The sequence below is a fragment of the Trachemys scripta genome, chromosome 4 (genome assembly GCF_013100865.1).
Source record: "Trachemys scripta elegans isolate TJP31775 chromosome 4, CAS_Tse_1.0, whole genome shotgun sequence".
Lineage (NCBI taxonomy): Eukaryota > Metazoa > Chordata > Testudines > Emydidae > Trachemys > Trachemys scripta.
In genome coordinates, this window is record NC_048301.1 from 48,755,782 (window position 1) to 48,775,978 (window position 20,197).

Here is a 20,197-nt window from a genome sequence, read left to right on the forward strand (position 1 = left end):
TCACTTCACCACAAACATAGCAGAAGTTATCTGCACTGTTCACACAAGTACGAGGCATCTCTGCTCACTTTGGCTAAACAGAAATGTGTCCCTTTGCAAAATCAAACACTGACAAATAAGAGAGCATGACACTGTATGATTTCTAGAGCTGATATAGGGCAATTTGTTTAGCAGAGTGATGTAAGCTTCGTTATGATTGCATCATCCATGACTTCTAGGAATAACATGATGCAATTCATATCATGTATGACGCAATACCAGCTTCAGATTGCATCATTCATTGTTTTGCCTAAAAAGCAAGTACTGTCTAAAGCCAGTCATAGATTTATTCATAGATCCAGTCAAAGATGTATTTTAGTCATTTCTGGTTTAAATTGAGATCCCTTCCCTTTATAACTCACTTATCCTCCTCCATTGCCAAGTCAAGGGTCGTATATACTGACCCAATAGCATATCTTGAAAACTAGAGCCAATCAATAATTTTAAGCATCATTTTCGTTCTCAGTGACCCAGAATTAGTAAAGTTTGACTACATTTATTTCAGAAGCATTTTGGCTGTAGAGCAGTGTTATTATATATTAAAATTCTATAAACAGACGATAAATAGATCACCTAGATACTATAGCCAAAATTTCCAAATTTCAGAGTGAAAGTTTCAAGATACAGAAGGCCTTTGAAAATTTCACCTTGAATTCCTAAACTTCGGCACCTGAATAAAGTGGCCTGGTTTTCAGAAGTGCTTATCATCCACAGTTTCCACTGAAGTTAATGGGAGCTGCAGGGGTTCAACACCACTAAAAAAAAAACCAATCACATTACTTAGGTCGCTATTTACAATAAGTACCCAAGTTTGAAAATACTGGCCAATGTAAAGAATACAGAGAGAGGAATATATGCAGGTAAACACGTTATTTTTACCTTATAGCACATAACTGTGCTCAATGTGCAATCAAATACAACATAAAAAAAAAATTAAAAGTGAGTCAGCTTTGGTGAACTGGCTTTTCTATGCCTGCATTTGGTGTTCTAAATTTTTCACATGGTAGAATAGGTTTACTATTTAGAGCTTTCAGCAGATTTAAATCAGGGCATTTTTATTCTCAGTTCTTTGGCTGGGCAGGATTACAGCTGTTGCAGGGGCAGCACATTCAATTTCTAATGGGAGGCACAGGGAGGGAGGAAGAAAGAATGTTTTATAGAGCTCTCTGTAGCCAATGTAAGTGCTCTGTTGATGGACTCCTAAACGAGTGATATCATAACATGGGGATTTAAATGTGTGTGTAAACTAGAAACTGAAAGATAACGAAGTAGAATGATCCTTTGAGATTTGAGAGACATCTCCCAAAGGAGGAGGGAGAATAAGATGATTTACCCAATTAAGTAAGTCTATTCCTCACACCATGCAAAAGAAAACTTGCATTTGTCGTACAAACGTACTCACCCATTTTCAGGCACCTAGCTTTTTAAATTTTTGTAGTCCTCAGAGTACATGAACACTGCACACTGCTTTTGGTGACATTTAGAGTACCTACCTGCATAGCCCTCAAAGGATGGATATTAAATTGCAGTGTAGTGAGTGAGGCATGGCTTAGGCAAACAAAGACACGCCTGAAGGGTGTGGGTATGTATGCGAGTACATCCCCAACATGCTCTCTACTCACCCAACCCATGCCTCCCCATCTACACTGATACTTTTAGCAGTATTGTGTCCCACTGCCTCCCCACTGAAGAAGCCTTTCCCTGCTGCAGGAAAAGACTTCAGGGGGGAAAGGCACGGACACCTCCTACTGCTGGAGCCTTTCCCCACAGCGGGGAAAGACTGGCAGCAGGGACCCTCCTCTCTGCCAGACCCTTTTCACTGCCAAGTACTCACTGCGGTGAGTAGCTACATGTACACTACACAACATCAGCAGTGGTGTGTAGTGTAGACGTAGCACTGAAGTATAAAAAAAAAAAACACATGGTCACAAAAAAAGTGATGTTGCCTTACAGTGTTTTGTTTAAATGTTTTATAGCTGGTTGTATAACTGTTTCATTAATCCTTTGATGATAGCAACACACCGCCAGAAAAAGTAACTGTGCCAGAGCTTTATTAAGACAATGCTACTGTAGCTGTATGCTCCATGCTAAATCTTTTGTTAATGTCTCATTCATGATCTTTTTTCTTCAGCTAGTCGTACTGAAAGTAAATGACTCTGTGACACGGGTAAATCAGGTGCCAGCTCTTGCCAGGTTTCTAGGCATAAGCTGAGCACTGACAAATTCATAGCTGGAAACCAGTCCAGCTCACCTACATGTTAATATTGTTCAAGGTAGGTGTTAGACTTGTAAGGATGCGTTTAGACTCTATAAAATGCGTAAGTTGCTGCACGCATTAATCTTATTTGTAGTGTCTCTATTCCATGCTAGAAGGAAAAATATAAATCTGTTTTATAACTGTAAAAATGCCTGCTCTGAACTTGTGAACTCAGATGGAAGAGGGGCTCCCCACACCTATACAGGAGGACTATCAAAATTCAATGGGCAATCACAAAACAAAAGCTTTGTTAATTGCTCCATCCACCCATGGAGAAGTACATGCAGAAGGCCTTGTCTCATTGGTTTGAATGCTGGAAGAGGGAAATAAAAATAGCTAACATGAAGATTTTTCAACTCTTTGCAAGTTTGGACTCTAACAAGGGCTGGAGCTAAGAAACAAAAAGCAGAGATCCCCAGGGTCAACATGGTTAAGCCCTAAAAAGACATTCATTTGTGACAGATTACTACATCTCTGTCACTTTTTGAATCAGACTGAAACTCATTTGTGTATATATGCTTGCTTGCTTGAACCTGTAAATAACTTTTATTTCTTCTTTCTTAGTTAATAAACCTTTGGTTAGTTTATTACAGTATTGGCTACAGGCTTTGTCTTTGGTGTGAGATTGAAAGTACAAATTGATCTGGGGTAAGTGACTGGTATCTTGAGACTGGGAGCAACCTGATTGTTTTGTGATTTTTGGTGTATGTGACCATTTATCACTAAGCCCAGCTTGCCTGCATGGCAAGATAGACTGGAGAACTCAAGGGGACTGTCTGTGATTCCATGGTAAGACTATTAAAGTGATCTAGAGGTTCATGTTTGTTTCTGAGTTGGTGAAATCTAACTGTAGAATATAGCACCAGCTAGGGGGGTCTGCCCTGCTTTTGACAGTCTGCCCTGAGATTGGCACTCTCGATCATGCGTCACTCCAGATGGCATGACAGACACACGGTCCCTTAATGCCTGCGCCACATGCCCATTTTTACATTCCTTCTGCATTATTCTTGTCTAGCATCTACCTAGTAGTATATTTTAATGTATAAATGGCTCCTTCTGAATATCAGCAGAGCTTTGGAATACTGGACTGTTCACTCTTGGTGTGCAATATTGGTGTGCAGAGTCCACTAGGCTCCTTTTTTTCTCATTTAGGATTCCATTATTTATTTATATAATTATTAACTAAGTTGTTATTTTTATTATTTGGGTTATTGTAACGCCTAGGAGCCCTAATCACAGACCAGGACCCCCTTGTGCTAGGTGCTGAACTAACACAGTTTGCCCCACAAAGCTTACAATCTAAGTATAAGAGAAGAGACAAGAGATGGATACAGTCAGTTGGGGGAGTACAAGGAAATAATTAGATAAAATTGGTCAGGATGACAGGTTGTCGTCTCAGCACACCAGTGGCCTAACTTGTCATGTTTTTTGTAAGCATCACTGAAAAGCAGCATTTTAAGGAGGTTAATGCGTTAGTTTTGTGGATGGTCATGGGAAGCTCTTCCCAAGCATGAGGGGCAGCATGGGAGAAAGCACAAAGATGTTTGTTTCAAATTTAACAAACAAGTGTGTCAAACACAATTTTCACATGGATATTACTGTGGGTTTACAATTCCTTCTGGTTGAAATTTGTTCTTCAAAGTACTGGTGTAAGAGGAACCAATATAGTAAAATTGGAAATAAAATGATTTAATAAATTTGAACAGCAGCAGCTCAAAAGATAGATTTTATGATTTTGTGGGGCTTTTGTACACAACAATTATAAACTTTAAAGTTTGATGTTTTTCCCCGAGATCAAATTTGTCAGTTCATTAGTTCACATTATGCATTAGTCAAAATGACTATTTTAAAAAACTATTATAACTTATGTAAACGTTTTTATCACTCAGATGTATTTGTTAATATGCATTATTGTTGCATATGTACAGAAAGAAAGATAGTGAGACTTCACTATTATCCTCAAAGTTTTTAAATCCACGGTACAGTTAAAGCATCTTTAAAAGAAAATACACCTCAGATTCTTTCTCCAGTACAACAGCCAATTGTATATACAGCTGGCCTTTGGAACTTGTGAAATCCACATCTCCCACCAATCTGAACATCCTGGAAGGAGGAGCTCAGTTTTATTAAAACTAAACGCATTAGTCCTTTTCCTTTCAGAGACAGTCTTGAAAGCATAAACCAATAGAAACTGATCTCTAAAGTTGAAAGTACTTCACTGATTTTTCCTAAATAGTACAAATTATTCATGGATTTCCCCACCAGCTGCCCTGTGCTGGCCTTTAGGGTTCATGAAAACCACAGCCATAGATTCTTAGATTTAGGGTAGATTCCAAAAATTCACAGCTATGGTAGGCAGTGTCACACTGCAGCAGTTCCAGTGCAACAGAGGCAAGCACACTCCCTGCCAAGTGGACGCCAGCAGTTGAACTGGCTCCTCTGCTCACAGCAAGTGTGACTGCTGCCCACAGCAGGTAGAGTTCAAGACAATGAGAGAGCACATGATCTTCTAATGGAGAAGTCGTGGAACTTAAAACAAGAGACTCTTGCATTGTAATTCTGTCTCCAACATGGATACACCTCTATTAAAATCATTTAATCTTTGTTTTAGTGTCCAATCTGTAAAAACTTCGGACCTAAATACTTGGGGGTTAATCGGTTAATGTTTGTAAAAAGCTGTGTACATGTGATAAAATTCACCAGAATGCATGCAAAATCCTTCAATGGCTTTGGATTTAGCAGCCCACAGGCCATCTACTTATCTGGAAAGCTGTCCCTTAACAAATTCTTTTAGATGGTGGTAACTATGCATGGATTCCAGTGCAAGCAGGTGACCTCCATTTCTGCAGCAGGCCACTACAGTTTCAAAGATTCCACCTCTTCCAGCAATTCTGGGCCCCAGGGCAGAACAGTCAATGGGCCCCCAGCCTGTGCAGACGCCATCCGCCTGACATTTGGGCGGTGTTGCGCCGGTACTGGCTGATGCCCAGCGAGCTGCTGGCTGTGCTGCTGGGGGAGCACTTCTGGCACAGCCATGGCTTCCACATGCCCTCCTGGCTGCCTTCACTGCCGCCGGTACCACCCAGTGCACACCTAGGAGCCCTGCCCTGTGGCCTGCCCGGACAATTCTCTCTCCCGCCCCGTCGGCAGGCCTGACCTCTTCACACAAACTTTATGTAAATTAAGTCTCATGTTTGGGCTGCATGTCAAAAAATCATCTAGTCCCCCTAAAATCCTCACACTTGCTCCACCCACTGCACTACAAATATGGACAGGAGTTAGCTTTAAAACAGAAGTAAATGTGATGCCTGTGTTCAGATGTGGATGGAAAAGTTTATTGTTTCTGAAAAAAGGAAAAAGCAAGGTGAGAAGAGAGAATAGACAAGGCCACAAAACATGGAAGATCTGGTTGTTCTTTGCAGAACTCATCCTACTAAGTACCCTCAACTTCCATTGAATCTGGTGGGCACTGAGGTTACCCAGCATCTTGCAGGATTGGTTTCCATCAGACTTCCATTTATGATCAGATATGCAAAGGCCAACAAACTAGTCTGAGTGGTAGAACCATGGCATACAGATTGTCTCATGTACCAAAACTCATACCAAGATCAGACTGAAGGAGCTGAGTCAATCTTAATATTCATTCCTCTTAGAAAAAGCTACTCACACTATAAGAACTAAGTAAATTTGGTCAGCTTTCTTTAAAATAATTTGTCATAAACCTACAAATATAAAAAAATTAAATGAAAAACATGTTTAGCATAACACATTACACCTATGTATTGCAGGCACCATCAGAAAAAAAAATCTTCATGATCTTAACATATGCTTCTTTCATCAGACTTAATGGTAAATGACAATTTAAGATGAAAAACAGATGTTATATACTAAATTTCTGCCATATGTTTTTATTACATCTTGTAATGGTCCTCACTTAGGGTCTGATTGGGGAGCCTGGCCTAGTGGTCATGGCCACAACCCCAGACTGCCAAAGGGGTTGTGGGGAGGGGAGCCTGGGCCCTCCAACTCCACCGGGTTCCTACACATGGCTCTTTGGGCTACCAGTAATCTGGCAACCAAGACTGCTTAAGGCTGTCCTCCCTGCACGTCTTCCTCTCATCTCCCGCTCTGGGGTCAGCTCAGTCCAAGGCCTTCTCCTAGTGGGGAAATCCAAACCAAAAGTAGTAAGAGGGAGTTACCAATGTCCAAGGTCACAGGATACTTCCCTCTCTGGTTGTCTCTGGGGTGGGTCATCCCTTCCCTCAAGGAGGGCCCCTTTGGGCAGCAGTATCAGAGCCTTTAGGCTTCCCTCTGCTCTGCTAGAGCTATGGGCTGCAGGTCAAATAAGCCACCCAAATAGCTTATTCCTCCTGCAAATGGAGCATTTGCTGCAGGTGTGGCAGGGCAGGGCTGGCTGAGCCCAAAATGATCCCCTAACCTCTTGTTGCACAGTGTGGGGTTTGTACACCCCATCACACATCTCTAGCACAAATTGCAACAGATATTTTATACTTTGAAATTTTGGTTACTAAAAAGTTGATGTAGATGTACATATTTCGGCAGTCAACAAACGACATTCACATTTATTGAACCAATTCATGTATTTTCTTTGTTAAGATATCCTGTGAATTAAAAATCAAGTAAAGGCAGTAATGTCAACATTTCTGTCTCAGTTTCTATTAAAAGTAATTAGGCACTAAAGAAATTTCTACTTTTTAAAACAGAATGTTATCTAAATAGGTAATGGAGAAAATGTGTATCACCAGAGGAAACTTTTTAAGGAGAAGATTGAAAAGAAAACAAAAAAAAACGAGGTGTACAGGATGCTTTCCTTTTTAATTAATGCTTAAAATTAGCAGGTATTTGTATCTGCATGTTTCTTTCCATACTTTTATTCCTTATGACCACAAAGAAACATATTTTTCATATTCCAGAATGCAATACTTTGTTATTTAGAAACTCATATTATGGTGTCAAGTCCAAAACACAATTTAATCATATGTTTTCTGAAAAACACTATTTGATTATTTACCTAGTTAATATTTAAATAATGCTTATCTTTTTTGTCCAGACATTAGAATTCAGTATCAAGTCCTTTCACTGTGAACTTATTAAGCTTTTGATTTTACATTTTAAATGTTAAATTTAAAAATTAATTCAATGAAAAACATTATAAGACTATAATTAAAAGGTTCATAGAATACTGACACACAGGAAATTCAGAGTTAAAGCTGATACCCTGTCTAATTTTCCCACATTCCCTACAGATATTACTGAGGTCTCCAAACTTTGTGTAATCTCAAATATTGGTGCCACCACTTATGCTACAGTAACTAGCTAGAATAAGGTAAATTAAAAATAGACACAGACCTCAGCTGGTTTCACTGATCTGTATTAAAATCAGCTTCTTAATTTACTGTAATGTTTTACTGTATTTAATGCTTTTTTTGTACTTCTTTCCTAGGTTCTCTCTCTTAACATTAATTTACATTTCATAGGCCTGATCCTAACACACTAGATCATGCTGCCTCTCATGGTATTGAACTCAGTGGGAGTTGAAAGAGCTCAGCACCTTGTAAAATTTGCTCCATTGCAGCAATCAGCAACAAGTCTTAGCAAGATAGATTTGCACCAGGATAGATCCCCACAGAGAAGAAGAATGATTGATATTAGCAGTAATGAAATTTAATGATACATCTAATGAGTAATTGGTTTCTTGTAGTAAATGAGGCAAACATTTCAAGATGCTGGACTGTTCTTTTTCCTTAAAGATTAAAGTAATTCACGACATCCACAAATGCTGAGGAGGTGTGGGGAAGATAGACAACATGGGAAATCAAATCAACATCATGCCTGATCATCATGTTAAGATACACATACCAAACACAGGTGAACATACGATGAATAAGGTGTGCATACATACATACTTGCCACATATACATTCTTACAATCCCTCTCCGTTTCCAGAAGTCTTAGAACTTAAGCGCCAAAACAGAAGGCTGGGGAGAGGCTCACTGTGGATCTATTGAAGAACAAGAGTTACTGTGGTAAGTAACCTCTTTTTTGCCTCTATGACACAGCCTCTAAAGGACCACTCTGTAGATGGCAAGCTAGCAGTGACCTCTTTCGGGAGGCCAGATAATTAAAACTATGATTGAACCACTGCTTTTCTAAAACCAGCATGAAAGATGAAAAGGAAATTTAAGATCACTGGAACTGGAGAAGAACTGGTCAAGGCCTTTGCCTCCGATTTTTTTTTTTATTTCACTGGTTTTTGTTCCTGATTTTCTTGAGTTTGTATGGTTGGTTATATGACTTATATGATTTAATATAAAGAGAAATAATAACCCTGAGAAGTATCTGGTCCAATCCATCAGATTGAAATACTTTCTCCTGAGATTCTTCTTCCAGTGTCCACTTCAGTATCTAATAGCTCCTCTTCTTTTGTAGAGGAGAAAGATGAGTGGAACCAGGAAAAGACTTTTGAGGTTTCTGATGATTTGCATTTATTGCTTTTGTGGAGAGTAAGAGTATGCCTGGCATGGTCACCTGGCATTTGGTTTCTTGAATATTAGAGTTCTACAAAACCACACAGTCAATCTTATATGATCTCCTGCCAACTCTCTCTGTCTGTTTTTAGTTCTTTTAGATTGTAAGTTTTTCTTAGCAGGGACTGTATTCCTATGTGCATGTACAGTTCTTAGAACATAGATTCTAGGGCTGGAAGGGACCTCGAGAGGTCATCGAGTCCAGTCCCCTGCCCGCATGGCTGGACCAAATACTGTCTAGACCATCCCCGATAGACATTTATCTAACCTACTCTTAAATAGCTCCAGAGATGGAGATTCCACAACCTCCCTAGGCAGTTTATTCCAATGTTTAACCACCCTAACAGTTAGGAACTTTTTCCTAATGTCCAACCTAAACCTCCCTTGCTGCAGTTTAAGCCCATTGCTTCTTGATCCATCCTTAGGCCTGGTCTACACTGGGATGGGGGGGATACGCAACTTCAGCTACAGGAATACCGTAGCTGAAGTCGACATATCTTATTCCGACTTACCTCCCGTCCCCACGGTGCGGGATAGACGGCCGCGACTCCCCCGTCGACTCCACTACCGCCACTCACTCGGTGGAGTTCCAGAGTCGACGGGGAGCGCATTTGGGGATCGATATATCGCGTCTTAAAGAGACGCGATATATCGATCCCCGATAAATCAATCGCTACCCGACGATATGGCGGGTAGTCTGGACATACCCTTAGAGGTTAAGATGAACAAGTTTTCTCCCACCTCCTTATGACACCCTTTTAGATACCTGAAAACTGCTATCATGTCCCCTCTCAGTCTTCTCTTTTCCAAACTAAACAAACCCAGTTCTTTCAGCCTTCCTTCATAGGTCATGTTCTCTAGACCTTTAATCATTCTTGTTGCTCTTCTCTGGACCCTCTCCAATTTCTCCACATCTTTCTTGAAATGCGGTGCCCAGAACTGGACACAATACTCCAGGTGAGGCCTAACCAGCGCAGAGTAGAGCGGAAGAATTACTTCTCTTGTCTTGCTCACAACGCACCTGTTAATGCATCCCAGAATCACGTTTGCTTTTTTTTTGCAACAGCATCACACTGTTGACTCATATTTAGCTTGTGGTCCACTATAACCCCTAGATCCCTTTCTGCCATATTCCTTCCTAGACAGTCTCTTCCCATTCTGTATGTGTGGAAAAAACGGTTACTCACCTTCTCGTAACTGTTGTTCTTCGAGATGTGTTGTTCATGTCCATTCCAAGCAGGTGTGTGTGCGCCGCGTGCACGCCAGCCAGAAGATTTTACCATAGCAGCGTCCGTAGGGTCGGCTCCGGTGCCCCCTGGAGTGGCGCCTTCATGGCGCTGTATATAGGGGCCAGCCGACCTCCGACTGCCTCAGTTCCTTCTTGCCGATACTCCGACAGAGGGGAAGGAGGGTGGGTATTGGAATGGACATGAACAACACATCTCGAAGAACAACAGTTATGAGAAGGTGAGTAACCGTTTTTTCTTCTTTGAGTGATTGTTCATGTCCATTCCAAGCAGGTGACTCACAAGCCCAAGTCTAGGTGGTGGGGTCGGAGGTCACTGCAGTCTGGAGGACTGCGCAGCCAAATGCAGCATCCTGCCTAGCCTGTGCGTAATGGCGTAGTGAGCCGTAAAGGTATGTATTGAGGACCAGGTGGCCACTCTACAAATCTCCTGTGTTGGGATGTGGGCCAGGAACGCAGCTGAAGAGGCCTGCGTTCTTGTGGAGTGGGCCATGATAGGAGGGGCTGGCACATTGGCCCGACTGTAGCACTCCTGGATGCAGGTTCTGATCCAGGATGAGATCCTCTGTGACGTGACCGGGAGCCCCTTCTTACGGTCAGCCACAGCGATGAAAAGTTGGGTCGACTTCCTGAAGGGTCTCGTCCTTTCTATATAGAACGCGAGAGCCCTGCGAACATCCAGAGAATGCAGCCTGCGCTCCTTCGCGGAGGAGTGCGGTTTGGGATAAAACACATGGAGAAAAATGTCTTGACCCATGTGAAATGGGGAAACCACCTTAGGTAAGAACGTAGGGTGCAGTCTGAGTTGGACCTTGTCCTTGTGGAAGACGGTGTAGAGAGGCTCGGATGTCAGAGCTCTGAGTTCCGATACTTGCCGTGCTGATGTGATAGCCACCAAGAATGCGACCTTATATGAAAGGTATAACAGCGAGCATGTAGCCAGCAGCTCGAATGGAGGCCCCATGAGGACAGACAGGACCAAATTGAGGTCCCAAACAGGGACAGGTTGACGGATATGTGGGAACAATCTGTCAAGACCTTTAAGGAAACGTCCAACAAGTGGGTTTGCAAAGACTGAGGTACCCCCCTCTCCCGGGTGGAATGCGGAGACTGCAGCGAGGTGTACTCGAATCGATGAGAGGGTTAGTCCCAGGTGTCTTAGATGTAGCAAGTAGTTCAAGATAAGAGGGATCTGGGCGAGCAAGGGGGCTTGACTGCGTTGTGTAACCCAGAGGGAGAAGCGCTTCCATTTGACCAAATACGCAGACCTTGTCAAGGGCTTCCTGCTGCCCAACAGGACCTGTCTGACCTGATGAGAACATTGTAATTCCCGTGGGTTTAGCCACGGAGCATCCAAGCTGTAAGGTGGAGCGACTCCAGGTTCGGGTGAAGGAGGCGACTGCGATCCTGCATGATCAAGTCCGGTAGTAGCGGTAACGTGTGTGGAACCCTTGTAGACATGAGTAAGAGAGACGTGTACCAATGCTGGCGTGGCCACGCAGGAGCTATGAGGATGAGTTGAGCGTGATCTCTGCGGACCTTGAGGATCACTTTGTGAATCAAGGGAATCGGGGGGAAGGCGTAGAGAAGCCCGTCTGCCCAAGAGAGGAGGAATGCGTCTCATAGAGAGCCCTGACTGCGTCCCATGAGGGAGCAGAATTGACGACACTTCCTGTTCTCGTTGGAAGCAAACAGGTCCACATGGGGATGACCCCAAAGTCGGAAAATTGAGAGAACTACATCCCAGCGGATAGACCACTCGTGACTTTGGAACGAGCGACTGAGAGTGTCCGCAAGCGCGTTGTGCGTGCCGGGGAGGTAGGATGCTATCAGGTGAATTACATTGCCTCCTGGCAAAGGGGAGTGGAGCGAGCAACACCCTGTTTGTTGATATAAAACATCGTTGGAGTATTGTCTGTGAGGACAGAAACACACTTGCCCGCGAGCTGGGACTTGAATGCCATGCATGAGAGGTGAACCGCACGTAATTCCCTGACATTGATGTGCAATGAGAGATCCTCCCTCGACCAAAGACCTTGAGTCCGGAGATGGCCCAGATGTGCTCCCCATCCCTGATCCGACGCGTCCGTTACCAGGGTCAGGGAGGGCTCTGGTTCGAGGAAAGGGACCCCCGCGCAGACCACCCGTGGGTCGAGCCACCATTGGAGGGAGTCCAACACCGGACGAGGTAACGTCACCACTGAGTCTAGGGAGTCCCTGACTAGCCGATAAACTCCTGCCAACCAAGATTGGAGAGGGCGCAGTCTGAGCCTGGCGTGTCTGACGATATAGGTACATGCTGCCATAGCAGTTTGAGGCAGCTTCTTACTGTGGTGGTAGGGTAACTTTGGAAGCCGAGAATGATGTTGGACAAAGTTTGGAACCTGGCCTCTGGGAGATATGCTCTGGCTTGTGTCGAGTCCAGAAGTGCTCCTATGAACTCGATTCTTTGTGTTGGAGAAAGAGTGGACTTGGCCTCGTTGATTAAGAGGCCGAGGGAGCTGAAGGTGTGCCTGATGAAGACCACCTGAACCTCCACGAGTGCCTTGGTCCTGCCCTTGATGAGCCAATCATCCAGGTAAGGGAATACCTGGATCCCTTGCCTGCGGAGGAAGGCTGCCACGACTGCCATGCACTTTGTAAAGACCCTTGGGGCTGCTGATAGGCCGAAGGGTAGAACCGTGAACTGTAGATGAACGTTGCCGGCGAGAAACCTGAGGTAACGCCTGTGGCGAGGGATTATTGCGATATGGAAGTATGCATCCTGTAAGTCGAGGGCGGCATACCAGTCTCCTGGATCCAGGGAGGGAATGATGGAGGAGAGGGAGACCATGCGGAACTTGAGCTTCTTGACAAACTTGTTGAGGCGTCACAAGTCCAGAATAGGTCTGAGGTCCTCTTTCACTTTCGGTATTAGGAAATAGCAAGAATAAGCCCTTGCCCCAAAGATTTCGAGGCACCACCTCCACTGCCCCTGCTGTAAGGAGGGACTGAACTTCTTGACGGAGAAGTTGCTCGTGAGAGGGGTCCCTGAAGAGGGACGGGGAGAGGGGCTGATGGGGCGGGAGGGAGGAAAACTGGATAGAATATCCCTCCTCTACAGTGCGAAGCACCCAAGCGTCTGACGTGATCCAGGCCCACGCACGATAGAAGGGGGACAGACGTGATGAAAAGGTGAGGTTGGGAGGATCCAGAGATGTGTCCGGTAGGCCGTCCTCGACCAAACCCTCAAAACGGTGGCCTAGGCCCCTGCGGAGGCCTTGGTTGGGTAGAAGACTGGCCGAAGGGCTGTTGTTGTTGCCTCCTCCTGCCCGTCTGCGGTCTTCTGCGCCCGGCATCACCTCATTTTGAGGTTGATACGGACGCGGGGCCTGCAGAGGCCTAAACTGCCTACGCTGAGTAACCGGGGTGTGTAAGCCTAAAGAACGGAGGGTGGTCCATGAATCCTTTAGGCTATGGAGCCGTTTGTCCGTCTTTTCTGAGAAAAGTGTGGGCCCTTCAAAGGGTAAGTCCTGTATAGTCTGTTGGACTTCATGAGGAAGGCCGGAAACTTGAAGCCAGGCTCCGCGCCTCATGACGAGGCCAGTAGCCAACGTGCGTGAGGCCGAATTGGCTGCGTCCAAGGCTGCCTGAAGTGAGGCACGAGTAATTAATCTGCCCTCCTCGACAAGGGCCGAGAACTTGGTTCTTGAATCCTGCGGGAGGAGGTTCGTAAACCTAAACAAAGCCGAGCACGTATTGTGTCCATACCGGCTCCCTATTGCCTGCTGATTGGCAATACGCAACTGTAGGCCCCCCGTTGAATAGACCTTGCGTCCAAAGAGATCCAGCTTCTTAGCCTCTCTACTTTTAGGTGTGGATCCCTGAAATCCTTGACGCTCCCTCTGGTTGGCCGCATCCACCACTAGGGAGTCAGGCGGGGGGTGCGTGTAAAGATGTTCATAGCCCTTGGTAGGGACAAAATACCGCCTCTCAGTCCTTTTGGCTGTAGGGGCCAATGAGGCTGGGGTTTGCCACAAGGTACGGGTTGTGTCCGCAATGGATTTTATGAGGGGTAGGGCTACCCTCGATGGACCTGGCGGGGTCAGGATATCAATGACGGGATCGGTGTCCACCTCGATCTGTTCCATCTGTATCGAGAGGCTCTGGGCCGCTCGAGTAAGGAACTGTTGGAGGAGCCTATTATCCTCTAAAGCCGGAGCAGCAGAAGTTCCCGCTACTGCCTCGTCCGGAGAGGAGGAGGAAGACGTCCCATGTAGCTGCCCTTCATCTACAACGTCTCCCTCTGTAAGGGCCTGCAGCACACGGTACTCCTGCTGCGTGGCTGGTGCGGGCTCAAGATGCGGCACCGCGGCCGGTACCGGGGTCGCCACCGAGCGCCGAGGAGTGCTGGGCGGTGCCTGCGCTGAAGGAAGCAAAGCCCCCGTCGGTGCCGTTGTTTGACCTGGGGGTGCCGTAATGCCTTGTGGCACACTCCTATCAGACGGCGGTGCCGGTGGCGGCGGCATCAACGGCGGTGCAGCAGACGCTGAGGAGACAGAAGCGGTTCATGAGCGGGGCCCGTACGCCTGACCCACCGACTGATGGTAGGCCCATGGCGTCCAGAACGGCTACTGTGGCGGTTGCCAGTCCTGCTGCTGATGCCACTGTCGCGGATACGGTTGGGCACTCCTACGCGAGGACGATCTGCTCCTCGATCTGTTAGAACGGTAGGAGTCCGCCTCCGAGTCAGAAGTCTCCGAATAAGAGGACATCGGAGGAGCAGTACCCACAGTCGCCGGCGGGGGTGCCCGCGCCGGTGCCGCTACCTTGGCGCTGCGTGGGGAGTGAGGTGAGCGCATCGCTGGTTTACCCTTAGAGTGATACTGGGGCCCGGCAGCAGCCGGAGGTTGTCTGCACCGGTGCGGCGACGCCGGCACTGGAAGGTTCAAGAGGTCTGAGGCGGCCTCGAACGCCTCAGGTGTCAATGGGAGGCGGACCTCCTCCATCATGTCCGGGGACCTATGCCGTTCCGGACTCGACCCTGCCCTCTCCGGGGCGGGAGTCAACGGAATGGCGGGATGGGTCTGCGGCGCGGGTTGTCCCGTAACAGTCATGGACTGCACCCGACCATTAGAGTCCCGGTGCGGAGACCGTTCGGTCCGCGGCCTGTTCTTTTTAGCAGGCACCGGCGACGGGGAGCGGCCTCTTGTCGAAGACGATTTCTTATGCGCCGACTCTCTCCGGTGCCGGGGTTTTGGGCCCTTGGCCTCCCGACATATCTCCGGTGCCGGGGTACTACGCACCAAGGATGAAGTGCTGGGTGCCGGCTCTGAAGGCCCGGGATCCAATTGCGGCCGCAGAGCCACCTCCATTAGGAGGACTTTAAGTCTCTGGTCTCTATCCTTGAGAGTCCTAGGGCGAAAAGCCCTGCAGATAGGGCACCTGTCCCTTTGATGGGCCTCGCTGAGGCACCGTAAGCACGAAGAGTGCGGATCACTTTTCGGCATAAACTTCCCGCAGTCCCGACAGAGTTTGAACCTTGGGGACCCGGGCATGCCCCAGCGGGGCGACGAAATGTTGGGGAAACCCCGCCAACTGATACCTATCTAACACTAACCACTAACTAATAACTATGTACAAGAACTATAGAACACTGCCACGATTGTTAGAGAGCAAGAGAAGTTCCAGCTAGCCGTCACCGGCGGTAAGAAGGAACTGAGGCAGTGGGGGGTCGGCTGGCCCCTATATACAGCACTATGAAGGCGCCACTCCAGGGGGCGCCGGAGCCGACCCTACGGACGCTGCTATGGTAAAATCTTCCGGCTGGCGTGCACGCGGCGCGCACACACCGGCTTGGAATGGACATGAACAATCACTCGAAGAAGAACTGATTGTTCCTTCTTAAGTGGAGCACTTTGCATTTGTCTTTAATAAACTTCATCCTGTTTACCTCAGACCAGTTCTCCAATTTGTCCAGATCATTTTGAATTATGACCCTATCCTCCAAAGCAGTTGCAATCCCTCCCAGTTTGGTATCATCTGCAAATTTAATAAGTGTACTTTCTATGCCAATATCTAAGTCGTTGATGAAGATATTGAACAGAGCCAGTCCCAAAACAGACCCCTGCGGAACCCTACTTTTATACCTTTCCAGCAGGATTGGGAACCATTAATAACTACTCTCTGAGTATGGTTATCCAGACAGTTATGCACCCACCTTATAGTAGCCCCATCTAAGTTGTATTTGCCTAGTTTATCGATAAGAATATCATGAGAGACCATATCAAATGCCTTACTAAAGTCTAGGGCCTTGGCTACACTTGCAGCTGTACAGCGCTGTGAGGTAAACCTGTCTTCGTACAGCTGAGTAGGGAAAAGCTGCAGTCTGTCCACACTGACAGCTGCCAGTGCAGTGGTGTGGCCACACTTGCAACATTTGCAGCTGTGTTGGGAGCAGTGCATTATGGGCAGCTATCCCAGCATTCATGTGGCTGCAACATGCTTTTCAAAATGGGGGAGGGGGGGATGGATTGTGACAGGGAGTGTTGAGGGAGAGAGAGTGCTTTTTGGAGCATGTCAGCTCTCTATTTTGCAAGTTCCGAACTGCGAGCCCCCTGCTCATTCATTTACTCACTCAAAGCAAGCTGCAAATTGTTTGCTTTTCTCTGTGGTACGAACTTTGAAACTGGCACTTCCGCATTCCTGCAGCCGGTCACAACAATGGAGAGGATTGGCCACTTGACAAGGTGATTAGTACAGCGCTGTAAGCGTTTACACTCACACCCGTGAGTCGTAGCCACTCCGCTGCAGCTGTTATTCCTCTCAGGCCTGGTCTATACTACCCGCCTGAATCGGCGGGTAGAAATCGACCTCTCGGGGATCGATTTATCGCGTCCCGTCGGGACGCGACAATCGATCCCCGAATCGGCGCTCTAACTCCACCAGCGGAGGTGGTAGTAAGCGCCGCCGACAAAAAGCGGCAGAAGTCGATTTTGCCGCCGTCCTCACAACGGGGTAAGTCGGCTGTAATACGTCGAATTCAGCTACGCTATTCACGTAGCTGAATTTGCGTATCTTAAATCGACTCCCCGCTGTAGTGTAGATGTACCCTCAGAGATGTGGAGTACCTGCAGCGGTGTACCCAGGGAAATACAGCACTGTAAGTGCCCTGCCAGTGTGGATGGGGAGTGAGTTACAGCGCTGGGGGAGGCTTTACAGCGCTGTAACTTGCAAGTGTAGCCAAGGCCTAGGTATACCACATCCACAAGACTCATTATCCTACCAAAGAAAGCTATCAGATTAGTTTGACATGATTTGTCCTTTACAAATCCATGCTGGCTATTCCCTATCACCTTACCACCTTCCAAGTGTTTGCAGATGATTTCCTTAATTACTTGCTCCATTATCTTCCCTGGCACAGAAGTTAAACTAACTGGTCTGTAGTTTCCTGGGTTGTTTTTATTTCCCTTTTTGTAGATGGGCACTATGTTTGCCCTTTTCCAGTCTTCTGGAATCTCTCCCGTCTCCCATGATTTTCCAAAGATAATAGCTAGAGGCTCAGATATCTCCTCTGTTAGCTCCTTGAGTATTCTAAGATGCATTTCATCAGGCCCTGGTGACTTGCAGGCATCTAACTTTTCTAAGAGATTTTTAACTTGTTCTTTTTTTATTTTCTCTTCTAAACCTACCCCCTTCCCATTAGCATTCACTAGGCATTCCTTCAGCCTTCTCGGTGAAGACCGAAACAAAGAAGTCATTAAGCATCTCTGCCATTTCCAAGTTTCCTGTTACTGTTTCTCCCTCTTCACTGAGCAGTGGGCCTACCCTGTCTTTGGTCTTCCTCTTGCTTCTAATATATTGATAAAAAGTCTTCTTGTTTCCCTTTATTCCCGTAGCTAGTTTGAGCTCATTTTGTGCCTTTGCCTTTCTAATCTTGCCCCTGCATTCCTGTGCTGTTTGCCTATATTCATCCTTTGTAATTTATCCTAGTTTCCATTTTTTATATAACTCCTTTTTATTTTTTAGATCATGCAAGATCTCGTGGTTAAGCCAAGGCAGTCTTTCGCCACATTTTCTATCTTTCCTACCCAGCGGAATAGCTTGCTTTTGGGCCCTTAATAGTGTCCCTTTGAAAACATCTTGGGTGCCACTGTGAGAGAAGCAGTAGTGGTAAAAATAATGATAATAAATAAGGCAAGGCACTTGTGTTTCAACAGTTCAGTACAAAGACATTGATGATGGATTATCTTTGATCCAGTGTAAAAACTATTTAATTAATGGATACAAGACATCTCCCCATGAAAGTTACAAAGTCAGAGTAACCCATAAAAATCTCCTAATGAAACATCTAGAAAAAACTGCAGGATTTCAGCAATTTTCTGCTGAGCGATAGGAAGAGGACCAGAAATTTCATCATCCTTTATATACCCAAGACAGCCACCAAGTGCAACAAGGAGTTTCAGAGGTGAGAAGAAAAACATGATTTTCAATAGGTGAGCTAGTTTTTCATAATATACTTGTTCTTTGGCTCAGGAGCATGGGTGCCAGAAAAAGCACTATTAAATCTTCATTTGGGTGGAAAATCCCTTAGAGTATATACTCCTTGAGGCACGAATCGAGGCATGGATCATGTCCTCCTATGTGTGTTTGTACATCAGCCCTCACAGTATTCTGACTGAGGACTCTGGACACAATAGCAAAATAAATATTAAATAAACAACACTGTACACACTGAACTATCATATTAATCTTAGAACAGCTAATGTTTGGGGGAACACAGACTTTTAATAGAGACCTAGAATTTGTCATGTTTCACTTTGGGACCAGCCTGAAGGTGATCACAGCAGACTGAAGGCTGCTCCATGCCACAAAAATGACATCCTCATCATGTCAAGCAGTAACAAGCTTGTGATGGGGTATCCACCCCACACAAGGCAGAGGAAGCTGTTAGGACAATTAACCTGATAGGCTGCACTTGGGGGAGAACCAGGGACTGAAGGCTAATTAATGATGAAGCCCAGCTGGGCAGGGGCAGGCTGAACTTGCAAACCAAGACCAGAGGAAGGCTGCAGGGGAAGAGGGCTACAGTCACTCCCCTGGAACAAGGGACAGATGTTTGGGGGGTACAGTTTCTGGGAAGAAGTCACAGAGAGAAGAAGGAGTCCAGGGAAATACTGACAACCTATTTGGAGCAAGCAAACCATAGTTACTAAACAGAAGGTACCTGGACTGGAACCTGGAGTAGTGGGCAGGACTGGGTTACCCTACCAGACACTGGGGAAGTGGCACAGGATCTGATCTTGGAGCAGAAGACTGTCTGGAAAGGGGAGGACTATACAGTGACCTGCTGCAAAGCTGAGTCATGAATCATAGAAGATTAGGATTGGAAGAGACCTCAGGAGGTCATCTAGTCCAACCCCTGCTCAAAGCAGGACCAACACCAACTAAATCATCCCAGCCAGGGCTTCGTCAAACCGGGTCTTAAAAACCTGTAAGGATGGAGATTCCACCACCTCCCTAGGTAACCCATTCCAGTGCTTCACCACCCTCCTAGTGAAATAGTGTTTCCTAACATCCAACCTAGATCTCTCCCACTGAAACTTGAGACCATTGCTCCTTGTTCTATCATCTGCCCCCCACTGAGATCAGCCTAGCTCCATCCTTTTTGGAAACCCCCTTCAGGTAGTTGAAGGCTGCTATCAAATACCCCTCCCCCACGCTTCTCTTCAGACTAAATAAGCCCAGTTCCCTCAGCCTCTCCTCATAAATCATGTGCCCCAGCCCCCTAATCATTTTCGTTGCCCTCCACTGGACTCTCTCCAATTTGTCCACATCCTTTCTGTAGTGAGGGGCCCCAAAGGGGACACAATACTCCAGTTGTGGCCTCACCAATGCCGAATAGAGGGGAATAATCACTTCCCTCGATCTGCTGGCAACGCTCCTACTTATGCAGCCCAATATGCCATTATCTTTCTTGGCAACAAGGGCACATTGTTGACTCATATCCAGCTTCTCGTCACTGTAATCCCCAGGTCCTTTTCTTCAGAACTGCCGCTTAGCCAGTTGGTCCCCAGCCTGTAACAGTGCATGGGATTCTTCAATCCTAAGTGCAGGACTCTGCACTTG

At 46.2% G+C, this 20,197-nt stretch overlaps 1 protein-coding gene across 5 annotated transcripts in view; it reads right to left on the reverse strand.

Moving 5' to 3' along the window:
- NUBPL (nucleotide binding protein like) overlaps positions 1-20,197 on the reverse strand; it is a 148,291-nt gene that overhangs the window by 28,052 nt on the left and 100,042 nt on the right. The window lies entirely within an intron of this gene.